Raw genomic sequence first — 22,820 nt, 5'->3', positions numbered from 1 at the left:
CATTAGACTTTACATGGTACTGAATTCATTTTGTTTTTTTACCGGTCATGGGGCCTGAACTCTGGGTCTGGGCGCTGTCCCTCAGCTCTTCAGCTCAAGGCTAGTGCTCTACCACTGGAGCCACAGCGCCACTTCTGGCTTTTTCTGTTTATGTGGTACTGAGGAATCGAACCCAGGGCCTCAAGCTTGCAAGGCATGCACTCTACTGCTGAGCTACCTTCCCAGCCCCGGTACTGAATTCATTTTGTTATGATGAATTTGTTCAATGACTTCTACAATTAGACAGAAAATAATACTAATAAAAAGTTAATAATAGACAAGTAAGATGAATTTCATTCACACTTTTATTGTATATGTATGTTACTGTAAATTTAGATAAGAAAGCAATCCATGCTAAAACACAGTAACAATTTTTGGTTTTTGTTCATCATGGGGCTTAAACTCAGGGCCTGGGCCCTGTCCCTGAACTTCAGTGTTCAAGGCTACCACTTTGAGCTACAACACCACTTCCAGCTGTTTGATAATTAATTGGAAATAAGAGTCTCATCGATTATCCTGCCCTGACTGGCTTCAAGCTGTGATCTTCACATCTCAGCCTCCTATGTAGCTAGGATTACAGGCCTGAGCCACCAGCACCTGATTATATTCGACTTTTAAGTAATCCTAGAGATTAATTGAGAAATATCTAACAATTAAATAAGGAATATCAAACAAATACTGGTTTCCAGTCTGTCCTCCAAAGTTTATTTTTGTTAACTGATTGCCACTTCTTAACTCAAGATAAATTTTAATTTAACTGCCCAAAATCAGGATTGAAATTTGAAATCATGTAGACTAATTTCTATAGGTGGCATTTATATAACTTTTTAAATTCCTTTTTATACAAATACACTTACAACATGTGTAGTATCACTAACTCATTAGTGAGACATGAGCACAAGAGCATTAATATAAGAATATTTGATATGCTAAGATACATGCTTTGGAGGTGTGGAAATCATGAGATTATGGTTCAAAAGGCCAGCCCAGGGAACGAACTTTATGAAACTCCATCTCAACCAATGGCGGGGCACAGTGGCACACATCTTTTATCACAGCTATATGGGAAGCACAAGGAGCAGTCACAGTAGTATGTGCCCTTCATCCCTAGCGACATGTGGAAGCATGCCCACACAGAAAGCAAGATGCTACTTGGAAAATAATCAATGGAAAAAGGAAATGGAAGAGTGAGTAGCCCAGTGGTAAGAGTGCCTGTTCAGCAAGCATAAGTACCTAAACTCAATCCCCAATACCTCCCAATGACAAAAAAATAATTAAAAATCTTCCTCATATATTACATTTTTAAATATTCTAGTTGTAGGCATTTATTCCTGTCAAACTAAGGTTTAAAATAACATTTGAATAAATCAGCAAATACCATCATTCTCTTTAAGACCTATAAAGAATAATAACTAATATGTATCTGATAGAATAAACTGTTCTGCTAATATCAAGATCATGGTATTCCAAATGAAAAGAAATCTTCAAAAAACCATCATATATTCTTCATTTTTACCAAGGCCGAAATCACTGTCAAAGGCTATATGATTTACGAGGTGGCATTCAAAGCCAGGTAGATACAAGGGTCAACACAGTAACACTCAGGCACACAATCTACAGCTAAAATCATTCTTTAAGACAAGGGGAAAAAAAAAAAAAAAGCAAGCCCCTTGCTGGTAGTTCATGCTTGTACTCCTAACTTCTCAGGGGCCTTTGAACCAGGATCAAAGCCCATTAGACTCTTATCTCCAATTAACTACCAATAAATTGGAGGTAGAGCTGTGACTCAAGTGGTAGAGTGCTAGACTTAAGCAAAAGAGCTCAGGGACAGTACTATGGACCTGAATTCAAAGCCCAGGAACAGCACAAAAACAAAAAACAAACAAACAAACAAAAGAATGGACAAACAAGTAGAAAATGTTGGGTTTCCATTTCTAATAAATGTTGCTATTAGTGTGGCAAAATTTAAACAAATATTTAAAGCTAAAATAGACCAGACACTCGCCTGCCTTCTTTATTTTTTGTCAAGGTGATGTACAGAGGGGTTTCAGTTACATAAGTAAGGTAATGAGCATTTCTTGTGAACCTTGTTACCTCTTCCCTCAATTTTCTCCTACTTTCCCTCCCCAAGTTGTCCAGATCATTTCCAACATATTGTCATGTGTATATCACTGTTGCATTGGTTCCCCCTTGTCCTGCCTTCTTTAAAGAATAGTACTCTTCCCAGCAATAACAAATCAATCCTTTACCCATTTCTACTGCAGAGGATTTAGGGGTAAACTATAACACATTCCTAAGTGTAGCTAAAAAGAGTAAAGTCTTACTATTTTCCCATCTCACATTAGCATCTCTGTAACCAAGTACAACTGTTGGGGGGGGGGGGGAACTGGGAGAAAGCAAGGGAAGAAGTGACCCTGTTGAAAAAGAAATGTACTCTTTCCCTGACTTATGTAACTGTAACCCTTCTGTATATCACCCTTACAATACCAATAAAATAAATAACTTCGACCTCATACTAAGATAGTATGAAAGAATCAAAGAGGATTGGAAAATGGGAAGAGATAGCCAATGACAAATTCCTAGAAGTATGGAGGTGACTTTTTTTTTTTAGTGTTAACACGGAGGCTTAAACTCAGGGCCTTGTGCTTTTGCTTGGCTTTTTCCTTCACAGCTTGTGCTCTACTACTGAGTTAGATTTCCAGCACCGTATTTTCACTTGTTCTGCTGACCTGCCTCAGTGTCATCTGCATTTAAATGCAATGAATATACTTTTCGCCCACAAAAGAGAGTTCTACAGTTCTAAGTCTACTAGAAGTAAACAAAGAACACTTACTAACTCTCTGTTTATTTTTAGTGTTAACAGAAATGTTTCCTCATTATAAAACTATGACATTTGCATTAAAAAATTTTAGCTAATAGAAAGACAAAATTCTCTTTTGATTTTCTCTTCCTCCTTAGTAACTAACATTTACTGAGTACTTAATACAAATGTTCCAAATGTGTTACAGGTATTAAAACCTTCAGATCTCACAACTATCCTGTGAGTAAAAACCATTAGGATCACTTTTTAGATAGGAAAGAATATTCCCAGAAAGATCAGAAGATTCATTAAGAAAGTTAAGTAGTAAAGCCTATATAAAACCCAGGTTGGGGCTGGGAAGGTGGCTCAGTGGTAGAGTGCTTGCCCTGCATGCATGAGGCCCTGGGTTCTATTCCTCAGCACCACATAAGAAAAAAGCCGGAAGTGGCGCTGTGGCTCAAGTGGTAGAGTGCTAGCCTTGAGCTGAAGAGCTGAGGGACAGCGCCCAGGCCCAGAGTTCAGGCCCCACGACCGGACCCCCCCCCCCCCAAAAAAAAAAAACCCAGGTTGTTTGCACTGGACATTGAGGAAAATGAACTCAACAACTCAAAAGCAGCAATGGAAGGGAGGGAATGAGAGGGAAAGAGGGAACAGCTTACACTAAGCAAAAGGAAAGAAATGTAACAACTATCACCAAATATAGAAGAAATAGTTGTATTGTCCAAGCTTATAGAATTTATAAACTTTATAGATCATGATAATGACAATTTGTCTTATGAAGGTTAAAATGTGTTTGTTACTTTAAGTATCACTATTCTACAATACTGTAAAATATGTGAAATTTATGCAATCACCTAATCTCAATTAAAAATTACACGCAAAAAAACCAACCCAGGCTGCTGGCTCTTGAGCTTGCACTCTCCAACTTAACATTGTACTGCTTCTTTTCTTGCATATTAGTCGGGGGGGGGGGGATGGAGGGTTGTGGGGTGTGTGTGTGTGTGTGTGTGTGTGTGTGTGTTGTTCTGGGTTTTTTTGGTCAGTCATGGGACTTGGCACTCAGGACTTAGCACTATCCCTGAGCTCTTTTGCTCAAGGTTAGCTCTCTAACACTTGAGCTACAACACCACTTCCAGTTTACTGGTGATTAATTGGAGATAAGAGTCTCACAGACTTTCCTATCCAGGCTGGTTTCCAATCCAGATCCTCAGATCTCAGCCTCCTAAGTAGGATTACAAGCGCAAAGCCACAGGTAACAAGCCTAGCTGCCATTTTTGTAATATGTGTACTATTGTAATCAAATAGCCTTATACCTACATCTTTAGTCACTTTTTGAATTTTTTGTTTGCTCATTTCTTTGGGTGTTTTTTAGTTTGTTTGCTTTTGTCAGTTGTGGGGCCACATCTCTGGGCCTGGGCACTGTCCCTCAGCCCTTCAGCTCAAGGCTAGTGCCCTACTACTTGAGCCACAGCACCACTTCTGGCTTTTTCTGTTTATGTGGTGCTGAGGAATCAAACTCAGGGCCTCTTGCAAGACTCTACCACTGAGCCACTTTCCCAGCCAGTTCTTTGAATGTTTTGAGGGTACTTCATTCCCTGTTGTCCAGGCTGGTCTTGAACTTGCAATTCTCCTGCTTCAGCCTCTCAAATGCTAGGATTACAGGCATATATTACCATGCCTGGAATTTTATATTTCTTGAACTAGAATTACATTTCTAAGAGGTTTGATACATACTGCCAGACTGGATTAGGACAATATTTGCTGAGCTAACTTAGAAACTTTAACTCCAAGCTTACCCTTCTGTAGTATGTTTTATGCTGCTGGATTCAGATTCTGTACTATTCTTCTCCTCTGGTGGCTAGTTTTCCATTAAGCTCAATTATCAAGGAACACAAGAGGAAGACTGGAAAGTAAAGATGACAAGAGAACAAATTTGTTCCTTCTGGTCTATCTGCTATTCCTATCAGTGTTACCTTTTCCTAGCAAAACTAATCATGTATGGTCTCAGTTTCCTTTCTGTTTTCTCAGGACTAAATTTCTAATATTTCTTCTTAAATACTGCTAGCAGCAGGGCAATGCATCCTCTTTAGGTGGGAGAAAGGATGTCCTGAGTCCCAACTTCTCAAACCTTTGAAAAACAAAAATATTTCTTATCCTCTCAGCCAAAGTGGTAGTAGCTGATTCAAACGTTTATCTCTGTGTTGTTTCAGTGTTCAATTAAATGAGTTTAGAAGTGTAGAAACCAAGTGTACAGGCAGAGAGAAAAAGTCATGAGAAGACACAGCAAGAAAGCAGCAATGTAGCCAACAAGTAGAGAAGCCGCACCAGAGAACAAACCTGGCAGCAGCCTCGTGTGAACGTCTACCCTCCCAGAGAAAACAAATTTCTGTTGTTTAAGTCACATAGAGGATGTGGTACTGCTATGAGCCCTAACAGAAACCTAATCATATAGTGAGCTCACCTCATGTTAGTCTCATTTTCAATGTTAACATCCACATACTTTTATCAATAATATTTATTATGTATAAAGACATTGAGTTATGTGCTAGAGAAACAAAGATATAATAAAACTAGCCACTTAGAACCCCATGGACTCCACTCCCAAGTTACTCAAGCTGATCCAAAACTTTGGCAAAGTAGTAGGGTATAAAATTAACCCTTAAAAATCAATGTTTTTTTCTGTACACTAATAATGAGAAGAGTGTGGCTGAAACCAGAAAAACAACTTTTGTAATAGTCCCACAAAAAATGAAATATCTATGAGTTAACTTAACCAAAGAAGTGAAGGACTTCTATAGTGAAAACTTTAAAAACCTGAAAAAGGAAATCAAAGCAGAAAATAGGAAGTGGAAAAACCTCCTGGATTGGGAGGATTAACATCATGAAAATGGCAATACTGCCAAAGGCCACTATCAATATCCCAACCTCATTCTTCAAGGAAATAGAAGCAACCCAAAAATTCATATGGAACAATAAAAGACTCCAAATAGCAAAAACAATCCTTAGCAAGAAACAATAGTACTACAGCAATATCAATACCAAATTTCAAACTCTACTACAAAGCCATAGTAATCAAAACAGTTTGGTACTGGCACAAGAACAGACCTGAGGACCAATGAAATAGAATCCAAAACCCAGAAATGAACCCACAGACCTATAGCCATTTAATCTTTGATAAGGGAGCTAAAAATATAGAATGGAAGAAAGACAGCCTCTTCAGTAAATGGTGCTGGCAAACACCTGTAGTTTTCTACAGGTGAAACACCTGTAGAAAACTAAAGCTAGGTCCTTATATATCACCCTGTACCAGAATCAACTCCAAATGGATCAAAGACCTCAGGGTCAAAGCAGACCGTCTCCCTGAAAACATTATAGGAAAGAATAGGAGAAACTCTAGGGCTCCTTGGCACAGGCCAAAATTTTCTTAATAAAGACCCAGAAACACAACAAATCAAAGAAAGGTTGGACAAATGGGATTGTATGAAACTGCAGAGCTTCTACATGGCAAAGGATTTAATAGCAAGATGAATAGAAAGCCCATGGATTGGGAAAAGATCTTCACTAGCCATACAACAGACAAGGGCCCCATATCTAAAATATACAGAACTCAAAAAATTAACACAACAAATCCTCAAAGAAACAACAACCCCATTAATAAGTGGACTAAAGACTTAAAGAGAGACTTCTCTGAAGAATGTACAATTTGTTATGTCGAAAAACAAACTTACAACTTGGGGGTGGGGGAAGATGGGAAGGGAAGGGGAAACAAAGGAGAAGGCAACAATGCTTGATAAGAAATGTAACTCATTACCTTGCCCATTGCCCATGTAATTGTAACCCCTCTGTATGGAATTTTCACAATTAAAAAAAAAAAGAATGGCCAATAGACACATGAAGAAATGCTCAACTTCTCTAGCCATATAAGAAATGAAAACAAACAACATTGAGATTCCACTTCACCCCAGTTAGAATGGCTATAATCAAGAACTCTAATAACAATAGATGCTGGAGGGATGTGGCCAAAAGGAAACCCTACTGCATTGTTGGTGGGAGTGTAAACTTGTTCAACCACTTAGAAAGCAGTATAAAGATTCCTCAAAAGACTACACATAGATTTCCCCTATGACCCAGCAATACCACTTTGGGCACTTACCCAAAGGATCACAAACAAGACCATACTAAACATACCAGCACAACTATGTTTATCACAGCATTATTCACCATAGCCAAGATACAGAACCAACCCAAATGCCCCTCAGTAGATGAATGGATCGAGAAAATGTCACACACACACACACACACACACACACACACACACACACACACACACACACACACACACACACACACACACACACACACACACACGAATTCTATGCTTCCATCAGAAAGAATGACATTGCCCCATTTATTAGGAAAGTGAAAGACTTGGGAAAAAATCATATTAAAGGAAGTAAGCCAGACCCAAAGAAACATAGGTCCCATGGTTTCCCTTATTTGCAATAACTAGTATATGTCTAGGATAACCTTACCAGACAAGCAGAAAAGGTCAAAAGCTATGGACATATGACCATGTAAGATAATGCTAAGGGAAATGAACACCAGGGGACACAAGAGGTTTTATCTTTGTTGCTGTTGTTTTTAATGTACTATGTGATTTTTTTTTGTTTCTTTTGTATGTTCTTCCCATACAACATAACTCCTGTTTTCACTGTATTTGATTCCAGTGCCCTGCATCTTATAAATACCTTTTTCTAATTGGAAAGGAGAAGGGAAATAACAAAATGCTGAAATAAGGATGTATGTTGACCCATTGTAATAATGAGATGTACAAGACACTATGTTGAAAATGAACTTTACAAATTGGGGGGTTGGGAGTTGAGGAGGTAAGGAGGTGGTGAGGGAAGGGATAGTAGGGGGAAAACAAAGGAGGGGGTCACAATGCTCAATATAGGATATGTACTCATTACCTTACTGTAACCCCTCTATACAGTATCTTTACAATAAAAAATATACATTAAAAAAAACACTAGCTACTTGCTGCTAGGTCTAACAATCTAGCTGCAAAAATAGGACATGACCACTAAGAAGTGGTCAGGACAGAACATGTTGAGGAACAAATAAGAATACTATATTTAAAGGTGTCAGATGAAGTAACTCAAAATAATGTTTTCTTAAAATAATGTTTTCTTAAACTGCAATAAGTCCAAAGTATTCAGAAGAAGAAGAAAAGTAACATCTCTCCATACTTTTCTAAAGAACTATGTAAAGCTTTCATTAATAGGCAAACTTGTAGGTTTATTCAGTCTTAGATTCAAGCCATATCACCAAACTTTAGAAAGAAAAAAAGATCATTTTTAATCTCTGAAACTGAAGGCATTCTATAATTTACATACTCAATCTTACTAATAATCTTCTAGGCTAAAGGCAGTGAAGTATTTGTGCTCCATGGCATACTCACAAAAGTATCAATGCAGGGCTGGGAAGGTGGCTCAGTGGGAGAGGGCTTGCCTTGCATGCATGTGGCCCTGGGTTCGATTCCTCAGCACCACATAAGCAAAAAGAAAAAAGCCAGAAGTGGAGCTGTGGCTCAAGTGGTAGAGCACTAGCCTTGAACTGAAGAGCTGAGGGACAGTGCCCAGGCCCAGAGTTCAGGCCCCACAACTGGACCCCCCCCCAAAAAAAGTATCAATGCTTCCACATATTACAAAAATCATACAGTACAGGCAATCTTTTGAGTCTAGCTAGCCTCTTTCAGTTAGAACAATACATCTGAGGTCCATTTGTAGTAATGGCTATGTCCAGTCTGTTCCCTTTGGTTGCTAGTAACGTTATGTTGTATGGATAGACAGCAGTTCACTTATCCACTTCCTAGTTGAGGAACATTTTGTTGTTATTATGAATAAAACCACTACAAATATTTTTAAAACTCAATACTTTATTAAACTATCTTAAATTCTTTGAGAAGATGTCCTCCCAAAGATCAAAAATATTTTTTTGAAAAGCAATTTAATAATTTTGGTCAACTATGAGCACTTTGTCTTCTCTCTCTCTCTCTACGCAGGCACACACACACACACACAAGCTTATACTATGTCAGTATTGCATCAAATTAAACCAGACTTAAAGGTATTTCATCTTCCATATTACCTCTGTAGCAGGACAAATAAAACCTTACGTGGTTAACAAGTTTGAAGCCTGAGGACAGTAGCTTCAAAAGAAAAGACAGTAAGATAAGGGTAGAGAACACAGTGACATAATGCCAAGCAAGGAAAAGGAAAACTGACAAGCAAGCATGCGTGCGTGTGTGCATGTGCGTGCGCATGTGCACGTGCGCGCGCAAACGCACGCACACACACACGCACACATACACACACGAAGGGAAGCAAGGAGGAAGCAAGTAGCTTGGTTTCCATGCTGCAAGTTTTTGGCAGACATTCAATTTCTTCTGCTGTTTTCTTAGCCAGAACATTTTTCTATGCAATGTCACCGGATCTAGAGAGGGAATGAGGTTGAAAGGAGGGGCATGTGGAGCAAAAAACTGCTTCACAGGCTGCCAGCCCTTCTGCACATGCTGTTACTATACAAAGATGTCTAGAAAGCCAATGTGTTGCACCAACTGAAATCCTGCCAGCACAAGTGTGTGCTCTCTCTCCCCAACTTTGCTTTGTGTGCAGGCATGTGCATGCACACATGTACCACATAGATACATGCACATATTCTACCCAAAAAACAACTGCAGCAAAAAGAAAAGCCTACAACTAAAGCGGTTTACAGTCCTACAAGGAAATGACTTCTGCAAAAAATTCCTTACTTGGACTGCCAGGCCAACTACAAGCACATACCACCAAAGAAGCAAACTAATAATGTTTCTAAGTATCAAGAGTATCCTATCAAATAACATTTACCTTATAAACACCTAATAGAGATTTACTACTTTGCTAAGGACTATGGGGAACAAAATAAATTTTAAGGAACAGTTCAGAGCCAGACACAATGGCTCAAGCCTGTAATCCTACCTACTTGGGAGTCTGAGATTCATGCCAACCTGGCAAAAAAAAAAGTTTCAAGATTCCATCTAGACCAATGCTTGGGTGTGTTAGTATGTGTCTGTCATTCTGGAAATGTTGGTACAAAAAAGGAGGATCCAGTTCAGGCCAGCCTTTGCATAAAACAAGACCTATCTCAAAAAATAACCAACACAAAAAAACCTGGTAAAATAGCTCAGTGTTAGAATACCTGCCTAGCCACGAGGCCCTAAGTTCATTCAACTCCAAAACTGCTAGCCCCTAAAAAAGGTGCTAGACAGTGTCTAGCACTAAAATCCTAGCTACTCAGGAGGCTAAGCTAGGCTAGCTACTCACAATATGAAGCCAGCCTGGGTAGAAAAGTCCAAAAGACTCTATATCCAAAATAATCAGCAAAAAGCAGGGCAAGAGGCATGAGTCAGTAGGAGAGTGCCAATCTAAGAAAACAAGAGCCCTGAGTTTAAATATCAGTACTGCTGAAAATATAAAGTACAGTTTTGTCTACCTAGGAAAGTTTGCTGCTCTGGCATTTTTGTATCTGTGAGTATATGTATATGGGCATTCATGTGTATATATACAACAGTAGCACTACTGAAATAAAAACTGGATTATCAAACTAAGAGATCTGAATTCATAACTCATCTACAGTCAGGTTTATTAGTTTCCTATAAATGAATTTGTCAAACCCATGATACATTAAGCTACTATTACCAAATACAATACAGAAAAAATAGAAAATTAATCTTTAAAAAGCCATTTTACTCTTACTCAAATTATTACTCAATTTATTTTAATTTATTCAATATAGTCTACAATTCATTTATAAAATGAAAATACATGATAAAATTATTTTAAAATTTTCTTTCAGTTCTTAAATATATCATAGGGTTTCCCACTATCAAGGAGCCAAAAAAAAACTAGTTAAAGATAATCATAATGGATAATCACAGAAGTAATCATAAAAAAAATTAGCAAATAATGAAAGCCAGTGACTGGCATCTAATAGTTAGAACTTAAGTGTGTGGACCAAGTTCCATGAGACACTAAACTGTGTTTTCAGGGTTTGCAATCTAGAGGAGGAGAGGGTAAATTTAGAAAGTTCAAAAACAGCAAAATTTCTGAGATACTTATTTGGATTTGAATTGTTAACTTTAGAACTTAGATCAATTAATTCAAACTCCATACTGTCAGTATCTCATCCTCATTTTACTGATAAGGAAAACAAGATATTAAGCACTGAAGTGTTACAGGAAACACATTTGTATATTCTGTACTATTTATCCTCAAATATCTCCTCAGTTTAGTATGACTGATTAATAAAGAGCCAGAAAGACTAATAAAAAGATTATATAATACTACGAGCATATTGAGAGGTAGAGTACATCCCCAGCAAGTGCAAGGTCCTGAATTCAAAACACCAGTAACACACACACACACACACACACACACACACACACACACACACACACACACACACACACACACACACACACACACACACACACACACACAGCTTAACTTTAAAGCCTTATCTTTTTAATCTACTCTCAAAATGTATACTGCTCAAAATGTGAAGTATTATTATCTATGAATCAGCAAGCACATATAAACCTACCTAGGAGAAATCTTTCAACACTAGTGCAAAAATACGCATAACTAGCAAGTCACCAGTGGCTCACAACTACAATCCTAGCAACTTATGAAGCTGAGATCTGAGGACTGTGGTTCAAAGCCAGCCTGGGCAGGAAAGTCCATGAGACTCTTATTGCCAATTAATCAGCAAAAGGCCAGAAGTGGAGCTGTGGCTCAAGTGGTACAGCACTAACTTTGAGCAAACAAACTCAGGACAGCGCCCACGCCAAGTTCCTCAGTACTGGCACACACATACCCTCCAAAAACTATCGTAACTAATTAAGATTAACTATCGTAACTAATTAAGAAGCTTAGAGCGTTAAGTCCACATACTCACCAAGTGAACTATATATCAAAACACAGTTCTAGTTATGTATGAAAAAAAAAACTAAAAAAGCTCAAATGAGGCTCATATTCAATGGTTTCAACCTTACCTTATAAGGCAACTAGAATTATTAAATTAGGGCAGAAATATCAAAAACAGTGGCTTGCCTCAAAAAAGATTCAAGAAAACCCAGAATTCTGGCTGGCTTCCTCTTCCAAACCCCAAACACTCAACCTCAAAAGCACCTTTTTCTACAATGCCTCTGTTTATCACCTTTACAAAAGGTGTTATAACACTATATGTAAGACAGCCTGGATTTATACCTGCTATCCTAGCTCTTCCTTTCATATTAGAGGTGACCTGGTTTGTAAGACAAATTATATGATAATTCTAACCTTCAGAAACTTAGCAATGATTGTCAGCCAGTTTTACAAACCATCTGTGGTCTACTATGTGCCCAACCATTCTTGATACCAGATTTGTCTTGATCTTAAATTTCTCACAGCTGGTTAAGAAAACAGTAAGTGGAAAGGTCAAAAGGCAAGTGCTAGAAAAGGGTAAATATAATAGAGCAACATGAAAATGAATGTCACAGCTAATGCTGGCACACAAACGTGTCACTGGCTAAAACACTACAGAAAAATAGACTAGACTTCACTGGCTATTAAGTAAGGATTAAAAATTGTTAGTTTTGATTTACACTTCTTAGACATAACTTCATTTCAAAGACTATATAATGATCAATACCAGAATCACTATTATTTTTAAAAAACAAAAAGAGCACTATGTATGACATCTTCAGTTAACTTGGAGACTATTACAGTGGCTACTATGTTTGTCTATCCATCAACCTATACCCCAAAAGGGCATTACTCCAGATTAAGCCAATGATAAAAATTCATTTTCCCAATTCATTCATTCAAACCCACTTAATATACCTACCACATTCCCCATACTGTTTAAGGATACAGTAGTAAATAAGATAATGTCATTTATTTATAATCTAACAGGAAAAAGAAGTAAAGTGATGGATAATACTCAGTTGCAGTTAAGTAGCCTGTAGAGTAAATGGAGCTTGAAAAAGAGATACGAGTTAAGGGGGAGTTAAGAGGTAACATTTAAGCAGAGACCTAATGCTTGATGAGAAGAAGGGAGTCTTGCAAAGGCTAGAGCAGTTAAATGCCACATGTACAAAGGTCTCAAGAAGAGAAACAGCGGAGTCGGGTGATGGCTTCCAGCCGGGTGGCGGCCAGCGTAGCCGGCCCAGCAAATGAAGCCCCCGAGATTCCAGACAACGTGGGAGACTGGCTCCGGGGCGTCTATCACTTTGCCACCGATAGGAATGACTTTCGGAGGAACTTGATCCTCAATTTGGGACTATTTGCTGCGGGAGTTTGGCTGGCCAGGAATTTGAGTGACATTGATCTAATGGCACCTCAGCCAGGAGTATAACCAAGTAGGTAAGCATTTAACCACCTCTCTACGTTGGGAGTTCTAGAGACTGAGAGAAGCAGCTAGTGATTTGTATCAACGATTCACAAAATACAAGAGACAATGCAAAAGCAAAAAAAAAAAAAAAAGAGAAGAGAAACAGCTTGTCTGGTTACAAATTAATGACCAAGATAATATAGATAGGAGAGAAAATGATTTTTTATTTTCTTTTCTATAGTATATGGTTTAAACTTAGGGCCTTGTACTTGCTAGATGAAAGATCTATAACTTGAGCCATATCATAAACCCTTTTTGCTTTAGTTATTTTTCAAGTAGGGCCTCACATTTTTCCAAGATGACCTGCACTGTGATCCTCCTATATATGTGTTCCAAGTGCACATCACCATGTCCCAGTTTACTGGCTGAAATAGGGTTTCCATAACTTTTTTCCTGGGCTGGTATTAAACCTGAATCCTTCCAACCTCCACCTCCTAAGTAGCTGGGATAAAAGATGTATGCCACTCCCACCCCAGAAAAATGACAGGAAGGAAGGAAGGAAGGAAGGAAGGAAGGAAGGAAGGAAGGAAGGAAGGAAGGAAGGAAGGAAGGAAGGAAGGAAGGAAGGAAGGAAGGGAGGAAGGGAGGAAGGGAGGAAGGGAGGGAGGGAGGGAGGGAGGGAGGGAGGGAGGGAGGGAGGGAGGGAGGGAGGGAGGGAGGGAGGCAATCCAGAAGGAATAATCAATGTGGACTCCTTGTTTTCTGACTTTGATAAAGGGGTGATTTATTAAAACTGTATTGTTTTTAAAGAGAGAAAGATTGTGTTTTGTTAACATTTATTTAAGATAAGCCAGAGTGACTACCCTAAGGATCTGCATGTGACTCCATGTCAAACCAAAAAAATAATCCTTCCCCAAGGGATTTTCAGAGCTGGATTTGCAAAGATCGATTCCCCCCCACCCCCATCCCAGAGTTGTTAACATAGACCACCAACTACAAACCCAATTATTTGAAAAAATTTGTCGGAGTCAAGAGTCAATGTAATCAATTCAAAGAGAGTCAATGTAATCAATTCAAAGAGAGAGCAGAAAAATGAGAATCTGAGTAACACAGCAATCACTCTTTACCCGAAATTCCACTTTCTTAATTTTCAGTGTTTTCTTAATCAGCTATAGTCCAAGAATATTACACAAAAAAATCTAGAAAATAGGTTTTAAATAAATATTTTACAGTATACTGTAATAATTGCTCTATTTAATTATTATTACTAACCTCATGTGTTCTTAATTGATAAATTAAAAAATACAGCATGCCCAAGGTTTCAGGCATCCACAGGGATCTTGAAAGAAGGAGAGCAGAAGGAACTGTAGTCTAATCCTAAAATCAGTTGTTCTATCTTTGCCACTTCTTACAGGTTGGTCATATGCACTAACAAATCACCATTCTTACTTAAGCTTTTCAGACCTCTACAATTCACTCATGGCAATTCAGATTTTATTTCCTTTACTGAACAAATCTATCAAAAGCCATTCAAATAAAACTCATATATCTCATTTTTAAACAAAAATGAAACAAGCTTGTAGCAAAGAAATGTGAAACATATCAAGGATTACAAAAAATAAAGATCTTCCTAATTCCTTTGGGTCCAATGAAAACTTCTTTTGGGGGCAGTAGTGAAAGAAATTTTAAATGAACAAGCTAAATGAAGACAAAATAACAATATAAAAATAAGCAAAATATTTGAACACTCACTTTACTACAGAAGACAGAAATATATGAAAAGATACTCCATAGAATTAATCATTAAGGAAATAGAAATTAAAATTACAATGAAATACCATTGTTACGAACCTATTAGAAGGGTCTTGGGGGGGGGGGGGGACAGAAGGGGAAAACAGAGCAAGCAAGGGAAAAGGTAACACTGTCCAAAAAGAAATGTACTCATTACTTGGACTTAGGTAATTGTGCATCACCTTTATAAGAACAATTAAAATAAAATAATAAAGAACAGTCTTTCTCTTTTGTAGTAGTATCAAAATTTAAATTCAGAGCCTTGCTCTTATTTGGCAAGTAATTTACCACTTGAGGGCTGCTAGCTTTTTGCCCAGGTTCAGACAGAGTTGGCCTTGAACCTGCATCTTGCCAAAGGATCTCTATCTCATTATTGGAATTATAAATGTATGCCTACACATCCAGCTCTTCAGAGTTACTTGATATAACATCACAGATTGAGTATCACATGTCCAAATGCTTCAGACCAGAAATGTTGTAGAGTTCAAATATTTAGGATTTGAAAATATCTACCTATATGTAACTAAATATCTTGGGGATGAGATTGATTCTACACATATTTATGTGTCCTATGCAACCTATGCCTAAAGCTAATTTTAAATGTGCCTGCATCATGACTACAACCTCTTGCAGGAAGTCAGAGGTAGAATTTTTCACTTGTATCATCCTGTTAGTATACAAAATATTTCAGATTTTGAAGAATTTCAGATTTTATATTTTTATTGGATTCAAACTATATACACAGTGCAAAGAGAATGCATAGCAAATTAAACTCTTGTTATGTCACAACAATGCAAACTGTGCATTCATTATAGAAAAAATGTAGTGCTTTCACACAAAACTTAAATTGCCTTTAAACATACTCTTAAAACACATAACTCAGTAATACCCTTCTCTGGGTATTTATTCAAGTAAAATGAAAGCCTATTGGAGTAAGTTGAATAATGGTTCCCAAAGATACCAAGTCCTAATCTGTGGAAGCCAAAAATGACAGTTACTGGTTCTTCCAAGATATGATCAAACGTTGAGAATGAGAGATTATTCTAAACTAGACAAATGGAAACTAAACAACATTGTAAACAACCTTCAAGACACAGAGACACATTAAACTAGACAGAGGGGAACTAAATGACATTTTAAGTATCCTTCAAGAGACTGAGAGACACTGCACAAAGGATGGTAGCCACAGGCCAAAGAATGCCAGAAACCACAAGGTGCTAGAAAAACCTGCAGAGGAAGTGTCCTGCCAACACCTTGATTTTGATCTAGTAATTCTGCTTTCAGACTTCCGTCTACTGAAGAGTAAAAGAACAAATGCCATATGGTTTAAATATTTGTTACAGCAGTTAGAGGAAACCAACATACGATGTTCACCCAAAAACCTGAACATGCATGTTTACAGCTGTCTTATTTGTAATCACCAAACTGAATTCAAATACCCCCTCAATAGACAAATAAACTATGGTACATCCTTATAATAAAATACTATTCAACAATAAAAAGGAACAATCTATTGACAGTCACAACAGCATGAATGAACTGTAAATACATCATATTAAATAAAAGAAACTAAACTCAGAAGGTTAATTATGATTGCATTTGTATGGCAGTCTGGGAAAACATGAGGAGGATAAAAAGCTCAGTGGTTTGCCAGAGTTGTGGTAGGAGGAGAGAAAAGAGCCTAAGGGAACGTTTTGGAATGTATAGTGGAGCCTTTCTATATCTTATGACAGTAAAAACCCAACCCTTCACATGTGTCAAAATTCATTAATCTATACACAGAAAATAATGTCACTATATGCACACATAAATAAGCAAATCAGTATATCCATTATAGAGGAAAGTACTTCTGTCATTTTCTAATTAAAAAAAAAAAAGTTCATGCACCCAGGGTGCATTGTAACTCCTTTATTCAAGTACATTTACCCACTACACAGGAGTCTGCTACTATCTTCACCAAAGTTGTTAGTTCTTTTGTAACTTTCAAAACTGTCCATGCTACTTATTTAACAGCTCTTTATATATAAACAAAGAGTGGGAGAAAGTTTTGAAAAGTAAAATGGCATACCTAATCTTTCTGTTTTATCTTTCTACTTCCCTTAAGAGAGGGTCTTGCTACATATCCCAAGCTAGCCTGAGATTTGCAATCCTCCTGCTTCTATCTCATTCTCCACAACAACAGGTCTCAGTCTCTTTAATAGAGTTGCCTCCATATAATTCATGATAAATGACATTCTTAGCAATTTAATAACTTTACAACATTTTATCAACATATACACAAAAGAAAGACTAATTTATAATATTGCATTCATTCACATGAGTGTTCTTTCTCTTCTTTCCTTCTCGATTTTTCTTTCATATCCCCTACAAACTGAAGTCATTAGCAATGCATAGAACACAACCAAATATATTTTCCTTCTAACTTTTTTCAACAGTGATTCTCAACCCACAACTCAATTCTGTTTAAATGTTTTCTGTAAATGAGTTCACAATTTAGAACACAATAGTCCACCGTAAAATGTTTCAAAATTAACTAAATAAACAATGGAGTACAGTATTGATGAAATGGATCTGACTCTCATGAAAGCTACAAAAGAAGTCTGGAATTCAACTCTAGATGCCAGAGACGCATTAAATTACAAACTCCCACCCCATCAAAAAAGGTAAACACGCCTGTAATCCTAGCTACTCAGAGGTTGAGATCTGAGGATAGCAGTTCAAAGCCAGCCTGGGCAATAAAGTCTGAGAAACTCTTCTCTCCAATAAAAACCACCAAAAAAACACAAGTGGCGCTGTAGCTCAAGTGGTAGAGTGCTAGCCTTGAGCTGAAGAGCTGAGCAACAGCACTCAGGCCCAAAGTTCAAGCCCCACAACCGACCAAAAAAAACAGGGGGGGGGTGGGGTAATGGGAGAAAATCCAATGCACCAGACATCTGTTTGTTAACTCACAGATTAAATAGTGTAATCTGTTGTACACATAACTACATACCAGTAGTTTATAAGCATAGTTTCACTTCATCATTACAAACCACCTATACTGCTGGTAATCCTAGCTACTCAAGAAGGCCAAGAGCTGAGGATTCAAAGCCAGCCAGGACAGGAAGGGGAGAGGAGGGAGGTAAGGGAAGAAAGGGAGGAAAAAAGATCAAGACACTCGGAATTTATACCTAAAAAGCTAAGCAACCCCAAGAAGTTACTATCTTTCAATGTCTTAATTCAACCTCTTTAAAAAATTAAAAAAAAAAAAAGCAGGGCTGGGAAGGTGGCTCGGTGGTAGAGTGCTTGCCTTGAATGCATGAGGCCCTGGGTTCAATTCCTCAGCACCACATAAGCAGAAAAAGCCAGAAGTGGTGCTGTGGCTCAAGTGGTAGAGTGCTAGCCTTGAGCTAAAGAGCTGAGGGACAGCACCCAGGCCCAGAGTTCAATCCCCACAACTGGAAAAAAAAAAAAAAAAGCAAATGGATGAAATGACAATCACTCATGATGACAATCACAAAGAAGTGTCTTTCTACCATGGAAGCAACTAGGAAGTATCGAAGTCAGAGCTTCTTTCTGTAGAGTCAGAAAATAAAATATTTTACACTTTCCAGGCCACTTGAGATTAGTATTACTCACAGCATATTCTTTGCTGGTTTTTTTTGTAACTTTAAAAACATGAAACTTGCTTAATGGCCACATGAAAATAGGCCTTTGAAGGATTTGGCCTAAGAGCTGGCTCTGCTTTCCTAACCTCTGTACCCAATCCATCATTTTAAGGATAACTGAATTGGGAGAAGGCACTACAGCTGACAGCTGAGGGAGGAATTTGGGAGTAAGCCTCCTTACAGTCATTTGGAAATTAAACATCTATGTCACTGACTGTATAGTCAATGGTTTTTCTATTCTCTTTCCTATTCAACCATTCCTCAGTATTGTATTTTCTTTAGAGCTATCTTCCTAACCAGAAATAAGTACCCATTAGGGCTAAGCAAAAACCAAATCATTTTAAATTATACTTATTATACTGAGCCTCCTCTTCAAAATTTACTTCCCACTGGTACAGAAAAAAAAATCTACAGTTTATCAAATCACCACATGTAAGAGGAAAACGCAGGAATCTTCCAAAAAAAAAAAAGTCCTCTTATCTAGGCATAGTGGTACACCAGTAAGTACAATACTTGGGAAGCAAAAGCAAGAAGATTGGAGCAATTCATAAAAGAAAATAAGCCTGGTACCATGGGCTCACACTTGCAAACCTAGCTACTTCTGAGGGTGATAAAGGAGAAATGGCAAGTCAAAAACAACACAGACAGCCGGGCGCTGGTGGCTCACGCCTGTAATCCTAGCTACTCAGGAGGCTGAGATCTGAGGATCGCGGTTCAAAGCCAGCCCGGGCAGGAGAGACCGTGAGACTCCTATCTCCAATAAACCACCAGAAAACCGGAAGTGGCGCTGTAGCTCAAGTGGTAGAGCACTCGCCTTGAGCTGAAGAGCGGAGGGACAGCGCCCAAGCCCAGAGTTCAAGCCCCACGACCGACCAAAAAAAAAATAAAAAACACAGACAAAAAAGTTAATATAAGACCTCTCCTTAAATCCATAGCTAGGAGCAATAGTATGTTATCTCAAGCTACGTAGAAGGCAGAGATTGGGCATACCAGACAAGACAGAACAGAAAAAAATCTGTCAGACCATCTCCACAGAGAGCAGCTGGACATGGTGGCATGCACCTGTGATCCCAACATGCCTGTTAGCCCACGAAGACAGGAAGTCTAAAGGGTAGGCACTTGCTGGGCAAGAAGCAAGACCCTATCCTAAAAATAAATAATGAAAAGCAGGGTTGGAGATGTAGCTCAGAATCTCACCAGCCTAGAAGCATAAAGTCCTGCATTTAAACTCCAATGCCAACAAAAAAAAAATGATTATTTTTTTAAAGTCTCCTGGGAGTTACAGAATAGTGAGAAGATGCAGACAAAAATAAACATGACATATAATTCATCAGACAGTAGTAGGTAATAGATACAGAAATATCAATAAGGAGTTTAAGATACGACCACGGAACTACATTTTATACAGGATAGTCAGGAAAAGAAAATGAGATAAACAAGCCAAGCAAAATATTTACTTTGGAGATCCTTGGAACTCTACACGTGTCATCTTATCCATGGAAGTTCCTCTGCTGTTTTTGTTTATTGCATATATCTAGCATATACACAAATTTAGCTTTTGTTTCTTTTTTCTGTCTGAACATACATAGAAATGTGAGCTACATTTGTTGTATTTTGCACACTGACATATCCAAGAGCTAATGGCAATACATAGTAGGTACTCAAAATATAATGACTATCTTGAGGTAAAGTTTTCCCACTATAAGAAAAAAGTACATACAAAACTCAGAGGTAGAGCCAGGCACCAGGTCTCACACCTGTAATCTTAGATACTCAGAAGGCCGAAAGCAGAAGTTATGGCTAAAAGGCTAGCTCAGAAAAGTTCATGAGACTCTCAAAAGTAACCACCAAAAAAAAAAAAAAAAAAACAGAGATGGAGGCATACTTCATGGTCCTGAATTATGTGGGTAGGTGTGGGTAGATGGATGGAGAAGCAAGCAAGGATAGGTAAGGGTGTACCTAAGAAAACAGAAGTCAGTAATGGCTAGTAGAGATAGCAGAGGAAAAAGAACTATTGGGGGTGGGGGTGGAGGGAGGAATTGGGGAGGAAGGGAGGAAAGGGATAGTAGGGGGTAACGATGCTTGATAGGAAATGAACTCATTATCTACTCATGTAATTGTAACCCCTCTTTACAATAAAAAAATTTTAAATTAAAAAATTAAAAAGAAACATACGTACATGTGAGGAAAAGGTTTGGGAGGATTTCAATTTATCTAGAGTAGGAATCAGAAAACTACAGGATATATCTAGCCTGTTAATTGGCTGTAAAATCAAATTTTATTGGAACACAACAAAATCCATTTGTTCTCATATTGCTAATGTCTGTTTTCTTTCTGTAACAATCAAGTTGAGCAGAAATATTTGTTTGTTTTTTTGTCAGTGATGGGACTTGAACTCTGGGCATGAGCGCTGTCCCTCAGCTCTTTAGCTCAAGGCTAGTGCTCTACCACTTGAGCCACAGTGCCACTTCCAGCTTTTTTCTTTTTGCTCATGTGGTGCTGAGGAATCGATCCCAGGGCCTCAGGCATGCAAGGCAAGTGCTCTACCACTGATCCACCTTCCCAGCCCCTCCATGAGACTCTTATCTCCAATGAACCACTCAGAAAACCGGAAGTGGAGCTATGGCTGAAGTGGTAGAGTGCTCGCCTTGAGCTGAAGAGTTGAGGGACAGCACTCAGGCCCAGAGATTAAGCCCCACAACCGACAAAAGAAAAAAAAAAGATAAAATTTTATTTTATTAGCAGTAACATCTATTATTTTCATATATATAATGTTTTTATTATTTCCACAAATGGGTGATTTTCAACCACTAAAAACATTATATGCATGGCTCATGAACTACACAAAAAGAAGTGGAGAGTAAGGTTAGTCTGGAGATCATAATCTGTCAAGCTCTGCTCCAGGAGAAAAAAAAAGTCTTGCTACTATATTAGATATGATATGTGAAAAAAATGAATTTCCCATATGCTATTATAGTCTCTTGCTATATTTAATTTTCCAAAATTATTCCATATTGTCCCATATGCAATACAAAGCAAATCAATTTCTGCTTCTGTAATTGGCTATTGCTCACCATTTACAATCACCATTATACCCATGTTAGCCAAAAGGCATAGAAAAATCAATTAAAGACAACATACTAGTGAAATTGACCAATTTTTAGCTTAAGATTAAGAGTTATTAAAAGTGGATCCCTAGTTGTCACTATGCACCAACATCAACTAAAAATGGATCAAAAATCTCAAAACTCTCTCTGAAACTATTGCAAGAGAGTAAGAGAGACATTACAACTTCTAGATACAGGCAGGAACTTCCTGAATATAGTCCTAGGGGCACAGCACATAGGAGAGAGATTTGACAAGTGGGGAAACTACATTTAAAAAAAGTTTTGGGGGTGGGGGGGGCGGGGGGAGGATGGGAAGGGATGAGAAGGGGAAACAAAGGAGGAGGCTACAATGCTTGATAAGAAATGTACTCATTATCTTGCCCATGTAATTGTAACCCCTCTGTACTGTATTTTCACAATAAAAATAAAAATAAAAAATAAATAAAAATAATAAAAATAAAAAGTTTCTGCACAGCTAAGAACATAGTTACTAAACTAGAAAGACAGCCAACCAATTGGGATTTACTGGCAATACCTCAGACAAAGGCCTAATATCCAATATATACAAAAAGCTCAAGAAACTAACCCCTCCCAAACTTAATACACCAACTGCTAAATGGGCAAATAAGAGGAGACTCCCCAGAAGAAGATGGAAGAATAGCAAAGAAACACATGAGAAAATGCTCATTAGCCCTGACCATCAAGGAAATGCAAATCAAAACAACTCTGATATGTCATCTTACCCAGTTAGATTGGCCAACATTTTGAATTCTGACAATGACAAATGCTGGCAGGGATGTGGGGGAAAAGGAACCCTACTGCACTGCTGGTGGGAATGTAAACTAGTACAACCACTCTGGAAAGCAGTCTGGAGATTCCTCAAAAAACCAAATATAGACTTTCCCTACAACCTAGCCATACCACTCTAGGCATCTACCCTGAACATCATGAGCCAGAATATGATAAGGACACCTGCACATCCATGTTCATGGCTGCACTATTCACAATAGCCAAGATATGGAAACA

The 22,820-nt window shown here is 38.0% G+C and overlaps 1 protein-coding gene and 1 pseudogene across 4 annotated transcripts in view; one reads left to right on the top strand and one right to left on the bottom strand.

Moving 5' to 3' along the window:
* Positions 1–22,820, bottom strand: part of Kat6a (lysine acetyltransferase 6A) — a 118,940-nt gene that overhangs the window by 66,501 nt on the left and 29,619 nt on the right. The gene's annotated exons all lie outside the window — the stretch shown is intronic.
* Positions 13,052–13,304, top strand: LOC138822996 (mitochondrial import receptor subunit TOM6 homolog pseudogene; annotated as a pseudogene).

The sequence above is a fragment of the Dipodomys merriami genome, unplaced genomic scaffold (assembly GCF_024711535.1).
Source record: "Dipodomys merriami isolate MVZ:Mamm:240054 unplaced genomic scaffold, mDipMer1.0.p SCAF_12, whole genome shotgun sequence".
NCBI lineage: Eukaryota > Metazoa > Chordata > Mammalia > Rodentia > Heteromyidae > Dipodomys > Dipodomys merriami.
The sequence above is the reverse complement of the archived record's forward strand: the minus strand, read 5'-3'. Positions and strand labels throughout refer to the sequence as shown.